Genomic DNA, 12,315 nt, shown 5'->3' with positions numbered 1-12,315 from the left:
TCATGACCTAATCACCTCCCAAAGGGCTCTACCTTCTAATATCACATAAGTGATTGGGTGTCAACATACAAATTTGGGGAAAACAGATGATAGTATCCCACCCCTGGCCCTCTAAAACTTGTCCTTCTCACATTAGGTATTCATTCATCTCAATAGTGCCAAAATTCTTAACTCATTCCAGTATCAACTTCAAAGTTGAAGTTCAAAGTCTCATCTAAATATTATCTAAATCAGATATGGATGAGACTCAAGGAATGATTCATCTTAGAGCAAATTGCTCTCCAGCTGTGACCTATGAAATCAAACATGTTATATGCACCCAAAACACACTGGAGGGATGGACAGAGGATAGACATTTCCATTTTAAAATAAGGAAATAGGGAAGAAAAGGGTATTGGGGCCCAAACAAGTCCAAAGCTCAACAGGGCAAACAACAAATCTTAAGGCTCCAGAATCTTTCTCTGACTTGATGTCCCACCTCTAGACCCACTAAGGTGGGAGTTGGACCCTCAAGGCCTTCGGTGGCACCACCCTCATGACTTTGCTAGGTACAGCCCATGCCACAGCTTTCGTGGGTTATAGTGGGTGACTGGCTCTTCTAGGCTGGAATTGCACACCAATAGCTCTACCAGTTTTGTGGTCTTAGGAATGGCTTATCCCCCATGACTCTGCTGGGCATTGCCCTGGTAAGGACTTTCTATAATGGGCCCTACCCCACAGTTTTCTGGGGCATCCTTGGCAATCTTAAGTAGAGGCTGCCATGCCTCCATAGCTTCTCCTGGTACAGTGCACACTGCACCTAGCATAGACAACGTGTGTGGCAATGGAGCTCAGGGAGTGGAGCCTGTGATGTGAGGTGGCACCACTATAGCAGCCCCTCCTTTAAAATCATCCTGGCTCATAGACCCTTGCATTCTGGGCCTGTGATTGGGTGGTACCCTGATTTCTGAATTGTCTTCAGGGCTTATCTTCCATTGCCTGGGACAGTAAGTCCTGGCTTCTCTTTAGATTACTGACTAATCTCTTTATCAGACGGTCACCCCTTGTTTTCTCCTAAACATGCTTTCTCATTCCTGATAATTTTCCAAACTTAAGTTCTGCTTTCCTTTTGATTACAAATTTCATCTTTAAATTGTTTTTGTGCATTTAAGCATTCAAGAGAAGCCAAGTCACACCTTCGACACTTTGCTTAGAAATTTCTTCAGCCAAATGTCCTATTTCATTGTTCACAAATTCTACCTTCCACAAAACACTAGAAAATAAACATAATTCAGTCAAGTTCTTTGTGACTGATTGCTTTTCCTCCAGTTTCCAATAACATTTTCTGCATCTCATAGCTCATCAGAATGGCCTTTACCATTCATATTTCTATCAGAATTCTGTTCATGAGCACATAAGTATTCTCTAAGAAGACTGAGCCTTTCTCTATAGCTCTCCTACTCCTTACAAGCCCCCACCAGAATCACCCTTTACAGTCTGTTCATGGCAATGCAGGCTTTCTCTAGCATGGACCTCAACTCTTCCTGTCTTTACCCACTATCTAGCTCCAAAGCTGCTTCCACATTTTAGGTATTTGTTGCAGGGGCACCTACCCTACTTCTCAGCACCAATTTTGTGTCCATTAAGTCGGATATAACAATTCCTTAGATTGGATAGCTTATAAACAGAAATGTATTTCTCATAATTCTGGAGGCTGGGAAGTTCAAGATTAAGGCACCAGTATATTTGCTGTCTGACGTCCCATTTTCTGGCTTATAGATATAGTTTCTTGCTGGTAGAAGAGGTGAGGCAGCTGTCTGGGGCTGGGGTTCTCTTGTAAGGGCAAAAATCTCATACATGAAGGTTCCACCCTCATGATCTAATCACCTACCAAAGGTCCTACCTCCTAACAACTTATTGATAATTAGGGTTCAACATGAATTTTGGGAGGACACAAAAATTCTGATCATTGAAGAGCCCTTTAGACTGTCATTCCAGGACTTAAGAGATTTTCTACTACCCCCTGTAAGCCTGTAAGCCAAGACTGTGGAGCAGGGTCACAAACTGTGATACAGTCATACAATGTAGAAAATAACAAAGGCAAACTGTGTCTTCCCTACAAGGAATAAAAACAAAATACAAAAATACAAACTAATAAATTGCCAGTCCATTCCGTGTTACTATAACAGAGTATGTGAGACTGGGTAACTTTAGAGATTTATTACAGTTCTGGAGGCTGGGAAGTCTGTCAAGGGACCACACCTGGTGAAGGCTTCTTGTTGTGTCATAATGTGGAAAGCATATGGCAAGAACATGGAAGGGAGATGGGAGGGGAGCATTAGGAAGGGGTCCAAACTAATCCTTTTCATCAGAAACACAATCCAGTGATAACAAACTCTATTCCATTGATAACCAACTCTATTCCATGACAATGGCATTAATGCATTCAAAAGGGCAGTCTTTGTGACCTAATCACCTCTTAAGGGTTCCACCTCTCAGCACTGTTGCATTGGGGATTGTCTCCAACACAAACTTTGGAGGACACATTCAAATCATAGCAAGAATGGATACATGTGACAAGATGAATCTCAAAACTTTTTTTTCCAGTAAAAGCCAGGCACGAAAGAGAAGCTGTGATTCTGTGTAAAGTTCAAGGACAGGCAAAATCTGTTGTGATAGAAATTAGAATAGGATTTGCCTATAAGGTGTCAGAATAGAAAATAACTACTAAGAGTGTGAGGGAGGTTTCCTGAGTAGTAGAAATAGTCAAGTACCACATGATGTTTTGGTCAACAATGGACCAAATGAGTTGGTCCTGTAAGATTGAGACCATATCTTTTTCTATGTTTAGATACATTTAAATATACAAATACTTACCATTATGCTACAACTGCCTACAATATTCAGTAATATGCTGTATAGGTTTGTAGTCCAGAGCAATAAGCTGTGTCATATAGCCTAGGTGTGTAGTAGGCTTATACCATCTAGGTTTAAGTACTCTGTTTGCACAATGACTAAATCGCCTAATGCATTTATCAGAACAAATCCCCATCAAGCCACATGTGGCTGTAGTTTATATATTGAGTGTTTGGTGGTTAAACAGGCATATACAGTTGTTAAAATTCATTAGGTTGTACACGGAAGATCTATGCATTTCTCTATACGTAAATTTTACCCCAATAAAAGAGAATTAGACTTGAAGGGAACAAATACACATACCTCCTTTAACTCAGCAAATTCTACTGAGAATTTGTCTCATGTCATTAAGCAAGTATATAAAAACTCAGTGCAGTGCTTATAATAGAAAAATATAGAAATAGAACTTAAATGCTCAGCAGTATAGTTAAATTATGGTAGCTCAAAACAGAATGCTCTATGGCCATGAAAAAAATAATGTTGAAATGTACTTTGACATGGGAAAATACAAAATGTGATGAATTATAAACATGAGTACAAATCCATTTTTGCAAACACTAAATATAACTGGATTTTTTGTTTAGCTTAATTACAGGCAAAATTTATGCTTTTCTGAGTCCTATATAGTATATAACAGTATATGTGTCTATAATTTGTGCCACTTAAATTTCTAGTTGTATTCTTACACATCTTTAATTAGATTTGGGACAGCTCCTACCACAGTGCCCAACTCTTAGAGTGCCAATGCTCATAGTCTGTTCTGTCTCCTCCATTTCTTTCCCTTCTACTCAGGCTCTCAATCTTGTATTCCTTTTTTCTCTCTGGAAAAAAATCTGGGAGCTTAGTTTTTCCATATCATTGATACACTGCCACCATTTAGTCCAGAGGAAGATACCCGTTTCTTCTTTTGGGCTTGAACTTTTCAGACTCCTAGCAGTGGTCTGCTTCCACTCACAGCAATCTAGTCCACACTCCTAGGTTTGTGCACTCTGCTCTTTCATGAAGGTGCAGAGTGACCTGGATGGGACCTATGTACCCTTGAGAGCTTCAAGGGCCAGTTTGTTGGTGCCTTGCTCCTGCTTGCAGGCCCTGGCCTCAGGTTCCAGGTGAGGTATGTGCACTTTGGGCATACCAGGCTGCTTCTCAGCCTCTGATTTTGGTCACATATCCACATTGTTCCAGCTGTGTTGTCTTTCTCTAGCACTGTCTTTGGGCTCACACCTTCTTTTCACCTACTTTTTATTCTAGGTTTTCAGATCCTGAGACTCTTGGCTATTTTCATATTTTGTACAAAGGTGGTATAGTACAGATAATAAGTTTGAATAGCCACCCCTCCTCAAAAGTATGTAAAAGTCCTAACCCCCAGAACCCTGTGAATATGACCTTTTGGATATGGAATCTTTGAAAATTAGATGATACCATCCTGAATTTAGGATGGCCCCTAAATTTGATGACAAGCAGCCTTATAAGAAAAGTGAGATATCTAACATACAAAAGGCCATGTGAAGGTGGAGGCAGAGCTTGGAGTTATGCCGCAACAAGCCAGGGTACACCCGGAGTCATCAGAAACTGGAAGAGGCGAGGAAAGAATCCTCCCTAGAGCTTTGAGGAGGCATGGCCCTGGCCATCCCTTAATCTCAGACTTCTGGCCTCAACTCTGATGGAACAAATTATTTTAAGCCGCCCAATTTGTGGCGATGTACTCTAGCAGCCACAGGAAATGAACACAGGTAGTAACTGGCAAAACATCTGTATCAGTCCTTCTCCTACCCCTACCGCTTGACCTGGTAGAAGGAACTGTGGTCTATGCGTGAAAGACATGCATGAAAGCCTGATGGTGAGGGCTGGTGTGGGTTCAATGCAGTCTGAGGAGTGATTCCAGGAAACTGAGTTTGGAAACAAATTAAGTGAAACCAGGAGGGAGGGAGGGGCATCCAAAATTAAGTGTGTGTGTTGTAGCAAGCTTGTTACCACTGAGGACAAGGGAGGTATGTTTTTGCAGGGATTCTCCAGGAGCTGTAGCAGTCCCACAACCACCCCAGAATCGTCTGTTCAAGGGTCAGAGGAGGGGAATACTTACTTCCTGGCTCCCTTTCCTCATTGGTCAAGTCACCTCGTTGGTCATTAACTGCTCATTGCTTGTGCTGCTTTCAGCTGTGCCTGCAAAAGCCGGAAGTGAAAGAAGGCCCTGGGCAGAATGTGAGATGTGCGGTGCCAGTGCTGGAGTTGGTATGACAGCTGTGGCTGGAGTAAAGGTGGGCTGGGGGGACTGAGGCGGGCCACCAGAGGTGTGACCTAGAGCACAGAAAGATGTGTCATCAGACTTGGATTGCAGTCTGTAACTTCAGGGAAATGCTCTCAAAACTCTCAGCATGCTTAATTTATAACGGATTTCCCAGATCCGATGAAGGTCTGATAAGAATGAATATGAGAGTGTTTCATAAACTGTAAAACACTAATGAATACCAACCAGTATTTCCCATTGTATATAATCCACCCAAACTGCAAGAGCCTATTTCTTCAAGTCTCAGACCCTGTGCTCCACTCCTTCTCCACTCCCCGCCTCATTCCTGACAGATCTTGTTACATCTCCAGCTGGTGTCCTACCCAGGCGACCTGCAGATGCAGGTTAAGGGGCAATTAAGTCTCTCGGAAGATGCTGCCCAGTGGAGGGACTTGGAAGGGAGAGAATAGTCTTCCCGGATACAGAAGGAACTCGCTCTCCTCAGAAGCATCTTTTCGTATAAGACCTAATTGCATCTTTCCTACTGCTCTTGCAAATGAAATTTAAATATTTAACAAGCACCCTTTGGGTGGCTGCAGTTTCCCCAGATGAGATCTCAAAGGGAGGCACCTACCTGGAGCCCACACAGTTAGCAGATTCTGTTCCTCTCCCTCACGTGCCCTCGCTTACCGAGCACTCAGGGTGGGTGGCCTGGGCTGTGGCTGCTGTTTGGTGCCCTTGCCATACAGAGCCTGGATGGGGCTGCTTCCATAGTTGGGCCAGATCCTGGTGGGTACCATCAAACCATGGATGCAGATGGGCCAACCCCATGGTTGATGGGGTCTGGAGCCAGATCTGATGTAGCTACCTACCACCAGAAATGGATGTTTGCCCCCGGGAGTAGAGCCTAACACCCCTAACAGGCCAAGTGGCTTCTTCTGTCTTCTTACTTTCTCTGATATGCGATGTCTGATCACAGGCCCCCTATTTTTCAGAAGAAATGTTATAGGAATAAAACATTAAACTAAAAATATATGTGTAACTATATTTTAAGTATATTTAACTATGATATAAACTATTATAACTATATAACACCTATATTTTATAAGCTAACTATATTATAACTATCATAAATATTAGTCAAATTTTCAACTGACAGATAGCTCCCACATATTAGGAGAATTGGAGGAGGTTTATAAGGGGACCCTTTACAAAGCAAGGGTGAGGTGTGCTGAACTGTGATTAGCAACAGTGGAGCTGTGATCACCCTTAGGCCTGATGGAATGAGGAAAGGGACCCTGAAAGAATTGTAACCTACAGGCTGCCTGGAGAAATATCATATGAACGCACTTAGAGAATGCTACCATGCTAGCCACTGGGGATTTGAGAGATGAAGGGAGATTCCTTGTGTTTAAGAAATTCTGCTTAGAAAGTGAAGCAGTTACCAAAGGCCATACAATAGGACAGGTGTTCTACATCTTACAGTTCAGATACCTGTAGTAGGAAAGAATAGTGCTCCCACTCTTGGAAAGCTGGCCAGAAAGGGATTACTAGAAGACATCACAGATGATAGCTGAAATGAATTTAGGAGGTGTTATTTAGATAAGCTTTAGGTAGAAGGAGCAGCATCTGTGTACAGTCAGTGGTATTTGGATTCCTGCCACGTTTTGGGAATGGCTGGAGTTTTGACAGCTGCCAGTAGGGGTAGGAGAATAAAAGGAGGTACCCCATTCAGTGACTTTCCAAGACCTACCTCTCTGTTCCCACTTTGGTCAGATGCAGAGGATTAGGGGAAGCTGCCAGTAAAGCCATTGTGAGGCTGGACACCCCATGCAGCTGATGGCCAACCCAAAAAGTCTGAGTAAGCTGCTCAAAGCTGTGGTGTAGATCTACCAGGCCTCCTCCTGCTTCCTTCCTTGGAGTCTCTCGAGTACAGGCAGACCTGAAAAACCTGAAGGTTTGTGCAGTATGGGACTGAACAGCCTCGGGGTCTAGAAATGAGGAAGCCACATCATCTCTCTAGTTCTTACCTGTGCTCAGACTTGTTCCTGCAGGCATGCTGAGGGCCCCAGAGGCCCTTCCTGCTGACCCCAATTATTAGGCTGTTTCTTCCATGCCAGTAGCATGTAAGAATCAATCCAAGGTCAAAAAAAATCAATATTTAAAATGTACTCTCAGGTTATCTACCTATCTACCTCTTAATATTTCTACCACTCTTAAAGAATTTTGAAAGTCTTTTGACCAGATGACACCTGATAAAGTACCTATGTTGAAGGGGAAAGCTATTAACCTAGTATCTATTATTCCTGGCAGTACAGATGTTTCCTTAAAGATGGAACGTGGGACTGACAAAATTTTGAAAAGGGAAGAGAGAAGATGGAAAGATGTTAGGGTGTAAGATACTGAATTAGGGAGGACCCATGAGCTTCGAGGATTCTCTGTGGATAGGAGAGATCATGCAGTGAAGACCAAGATCAGTTTGAATTCATCAAATAGTTACTTAATTCTTCCTGTCTTGGTTCCACTCTTATCTGGCTGGGACTGATACACATATTTCACTGGAAACCTACCTGGGGCAGAGCCCCATGGCAGTTACTCTGTACTCCATTTAGCCTGCTTGGGAAATGTAGTTAAAACTGTGTGAAAAGGGGTATCATCTTGATAGCCATGGCAGGGTGCTTGATAAGAATATGGTTCCCTGCCAAGCCATTGTTTCTTTATCTTGGGGGATGGGTGGAAAAGTAGAAGGGAGGTGCTCAAGACCTTTGCAGGTAGAATGTCAGGGAGGACTGGCTCAGACTTAAGTAGGACAGTCAGTGTGGAGGACATTGTGGCCTTTGGGCTGGTCACTGAACCCCATAAGCCTTAATTTCTCCTATCTGAAGTTGGGTGAATAATATCTAACCCTCTCATATAGGTTTGGAAGGAAGAGAGATGTTAAGCCAACAGGGCGTACCGAGGGGCTAAACTAACAGGTGTTCATTCCTTCCTACAAGATTAATACTATAAAAACAAACAGGAAAATGTCAAAAGTGATGAAACTCTAAAGGGCAGAAGGGAGGAGCTGTTGATGTGCGTATGCTGTGGGAGAATAGAGGAGCATGAATAAGAGTATCTGTTTCATGACAAATGTGCAGCATCTTCATGATTAAAACCAGGGCAGTGCAGAAGCCCTGTGCTCGTGAGAAACTGCAGAAAAACAGGGCACCAACTAAGGCAGCTGTTTCTAGAAAACTTCCTCTTAACTACCAGTACTGCTGCCTTTTTACTGTTTCCTTTGCTGTTCAGAAGCCTTTTAGTTTTATGCAGTTCTATTTGTCTATCCTTTTATGGTCTGTGCTTTTGATGTCTTAGCCTCCCAAAATATTATTCTACAGACCAATGTCACTGAGCTTTTTCCCCCGTTTTCCTCTAGTAGTTTCAAGGTTATAGGTCTTTTAGTCTTTAATTCATTTTGGGTTTTTTTTAATGATATGAGAAAATGGCTTATTTACATTCTTCTGGTTGTGAATATCTTGTTTTCCCAAACCATTTAAGATACTATTCATTTTCCATCATGTATTCCTGGCACCTGACTATAACATCAAAGATCAATTGACCGTAAACTCCCTCAGATTTTTTTGAGTCCTTATCTCTCCGTTTTTGAAGGATGGCTTTGCCAGGTGTAGTAGTCATGGTTGACAGTTTTTTTTTTCTTTCAGCTCTTAGAATATATTCTATGACACTCTTCTGGCCTTGGAAGTATTCTGAGAAATTTGCTGATAGCTTTGAGATCTTCCTTGTATGAGATGATTCACTTTTTTCTTGCTGACTTCCAAACTTTTGTCTTTCACTTTTGATAACTGTAATGTCTATGTAATCTTTTGGGGTTATGTTTGAAACTTCACAGGTATGAATGTCCATATTCCTCTCCAGATTTGGGAAGTTTTCAGCCATTTTTTTAAGCTTTTGGCCCCCTTTCTCTTCTCCCTTTTGAACTCCTCTAATGCATACATTGGTTCTCTTGATATTGTCCCATAAATCCTGTACACTTTATTTCTTCTCCTCTGACTAGATAATTTTATATTACCAGTCTTCAAATTCAGACGCTTGCTTCTGCTTGATCAATTTTGTTGAAGCTCCCTCTTGCATTTCATTTCATCCATTGTATTCTCCAGCTCCAGAATGTTTATTTGGCTTTAAAAATGATTTCTACTTATTGAACTTCTCATTTTATTCAAGTATTTTCCTGACTTTATTGAGTTGTCTTTTCTCTTGCAGCTCACTAAGCTTCCTTAAAACAATCACGAATATTTTCAGGCAACTAATAGATCCTCATTTTGGGAAGATTGGTTACTTGAGCTTTATTAGTTGCCTTCAGTGTCATATTCACTTGATCATGATTTATGTAGTCTTGTGTTGATGGCCTTGCATTTTAAGGAGCAAACACTTCTTCCTATCTTAACACACTGGCTTTGTCAGGTAAAGACCTTCTTCTGCCAGGTCCATGAATTGATGATACTGCCTCCAGGATCACAGTCAAGTGGGGCTAGAGCCCAGGACATCTGGCTGCTACTGGGTCTGCAGCTTGGTCCCTGGTTGACAGGCCTGTTAATGAACCATATGTGGGCCTCGTTTCTGCTAGATCCCCAGGTGAACAGGACTTCCTATATGGGACCATAGTTGAGTAGGAGAAGGGTCAGGTCATGAAGCCACTTCTAGTTCCAAAGTTAACTCTGCAGATAGCCCATTACAAAGAGTATGAACAAGTGTGCTCCTCCTGAGTAGATCCCTAGGAAATCAAGATGGGCTTTAAGATCAGAGTTGAGCTGGAGATAGGCTGCAGGGTTGCTTTTGAAGATCTACAGTTGGCTTGATGTTGGTGGGCTTATTTACCAGAGCAGAAAAGCATGTCTCCTGCTAGACCCCTGAGTGGGAAGGACTGACTGTGGGTCATGGTAGAACAGAGCCGGAGCTAAGTCACAGGGTTACTTCAAAATTTATAGTTGGATCTGAGGTCAGTGAGCCTGCTACTAGGGACACAGATGAATGTGGCTACTCTGAAGTCCTCTGGCAGATGGGTGTGGTTATGAGACTGTGGCAAATGAGTCTGGGGATGAGTATCTAGCATGATGGGGATATCTTTGGACTACAGCTAGTACCACATTTGGCAAGCCTGCCACTGGGGTATAATCAGGGTTTTGTAACCCTTACCTTTATTTCAATGATCCCACAAAGACACTTTTGTCCAGAGTTTGCTGCTGATCATTGTTTGGGGGGAAGCAGGCTGGAGACCTCTTATTCCACCTGGATATTATTCAAGTCAAAAGCAGTTTTGGATGAAGCACTATACTTATAGAAAAATATATAAATCTAGGATATGCTACAAGAACAATGACCAGATGCATTTTTTATCTTAGCTATTTTTTAAGACAATCTTAAATTTACAATAATCCAGAATTAAGTCTATAACATTAATCATGAAGATGTGGGGGGGGAGAGAAAGGATGTAAGATTATGCTAAATTTCTTGCCATGTTAAGAAGATAGATATTACATAAAAATAGGATTTAATACCCGCAGTAAAAAGTGGGACAAGCTGAAAAGTTTAAGGTATTAGAAAACAGTAAGTATTCATTGTAATACATGTACAAAACTCACTAGGAGAATTATCGACAGGTGGAGTTAAAATCAAATGAAAATGGAAACATAACCTGCTGGATACAGCAGAAGCAGTGCTAAGAGGGAAGTGTATAGCATTAAATGCCTTCATCAACAAAGGAGACTTCATCAACAAAGGGGGAGTAGGGGGTGCAGGGAGACAGATTCTCACTCTGTTGCCCAGGCTGGAGTGCAGTGGCACGATCTTGGCTTACTGCAACCTCCGCCTCCCAAGTTCAAGTGATTCTCCTGCTTCAGCTGGAGATTATAAATTAAGTGTAACAATGCAGCTTGAAGTAGGAAAGCGAGAAAATAAGCCAACCCCCCCCATTAGCAGAAGAGAAAAAGCTGAATCAAATGAAGACTAAAACTAACAGAAGAAAACAATTAAATGAAGACTTTAAAACATAAAATTATTAACAAGTCAGTTTATTAAAAAGGTAAAATTGATAAACTGCTAACTAGTCAAGGAGAGAAGACCTAAATCAGAAGTGAAAAGGACATTACAACTGATACGAAACACAATATCAGAGACCTGGAGACACAGCCTACCAAGACTGAATCAGGAAGTAGAAAACCTGAACAGACCAATAATGAGTAATGAGATTGAATCAGTAATAAGTCTTCCAACAAAGAAATGCCCAGGACTGGCTGGATTCATAGCTGAATTCTACCAAATGTACAAAGAACTAGTATCAGTGCTTTTGAAACTATTCAAAAAACCAAAGAGGAGGAAATTCTTCCTAACTCATTCTATGAGGGCAGCTTCACCCTGATACCAAACAAGGACACAAAACTACAGTCCAGTATCCTTGAACATTGTATTAGTCCGTTTTCATGCTGCTGATAAAGACATACCTGAGACTGGGCAACATACAAAATAAGGAAGTTTAATGGACTTACAGTTCCACATGGCTGGAGAAGCTTCACAATCATGGCAGAAGGCAAAGAGAAGTAAGTCATGTCTTACATGGATGGCAGTAGGCAAAGAGAGAGCTTGTGCAGGGGGATTCCTCTTTTTAAAACCATCAGCTCTCATGAGACTTATTCACTATCATGAGAATGGCAGGGGAAAGACTTGCCCCTATGATTCAATTACCTCCCACTAGGTCCCTCCCACAACATGTGGGAATTCAAGATGAGATTTGGGTGGGGATACAGCCAAACCATATCAAACATACATGCCAAAACCTGTAACAAGATATTAGCAAACTGAATCCAACAGCACGTCAAAAAGATATAATCAAGTGGGATTTTTATACCAGGGATGCAAGGATGGTTCAATATATGCAAATAAATGTCACATCAACAGAATGACAGAAACCATATGATCATGTCAAGAGACACAGAAAAAGAACTTGATAAGATTCAACATCCCTTCATAAAACTCAAACTAGGCATAGAATAAATAATAAAAACTATATACAACAAACCCACTGCTAACATACTAGACAGAGAAAAGTTGAGTCTTTCCTTTAAAAATTGGAATGAGACAAGGATGTGCATTCTTACCACTCCAATTCAGCAGTACTGAAAGTCCTAACCAGGGCAATAAGG

The sequence above is a fragment of the Pan paniscus genome, chromosome 5, assembly GCF_029289425.2.
Source record: "Pan paniscus chromosome 5, NHGRI_mPanPan1-v2.0_pri, whole genome shotgun sequence".
Lineage (NCBI taxonomy): Eukaryota > Metazoa > Chordata > Mammalia > Primates > Hominidae > Pan > Pan paniscus.
The sequence above is the reverse complement of the archived record's forward strand: the minus strand, read 5'-3'. Positions refer to the sequence as shown.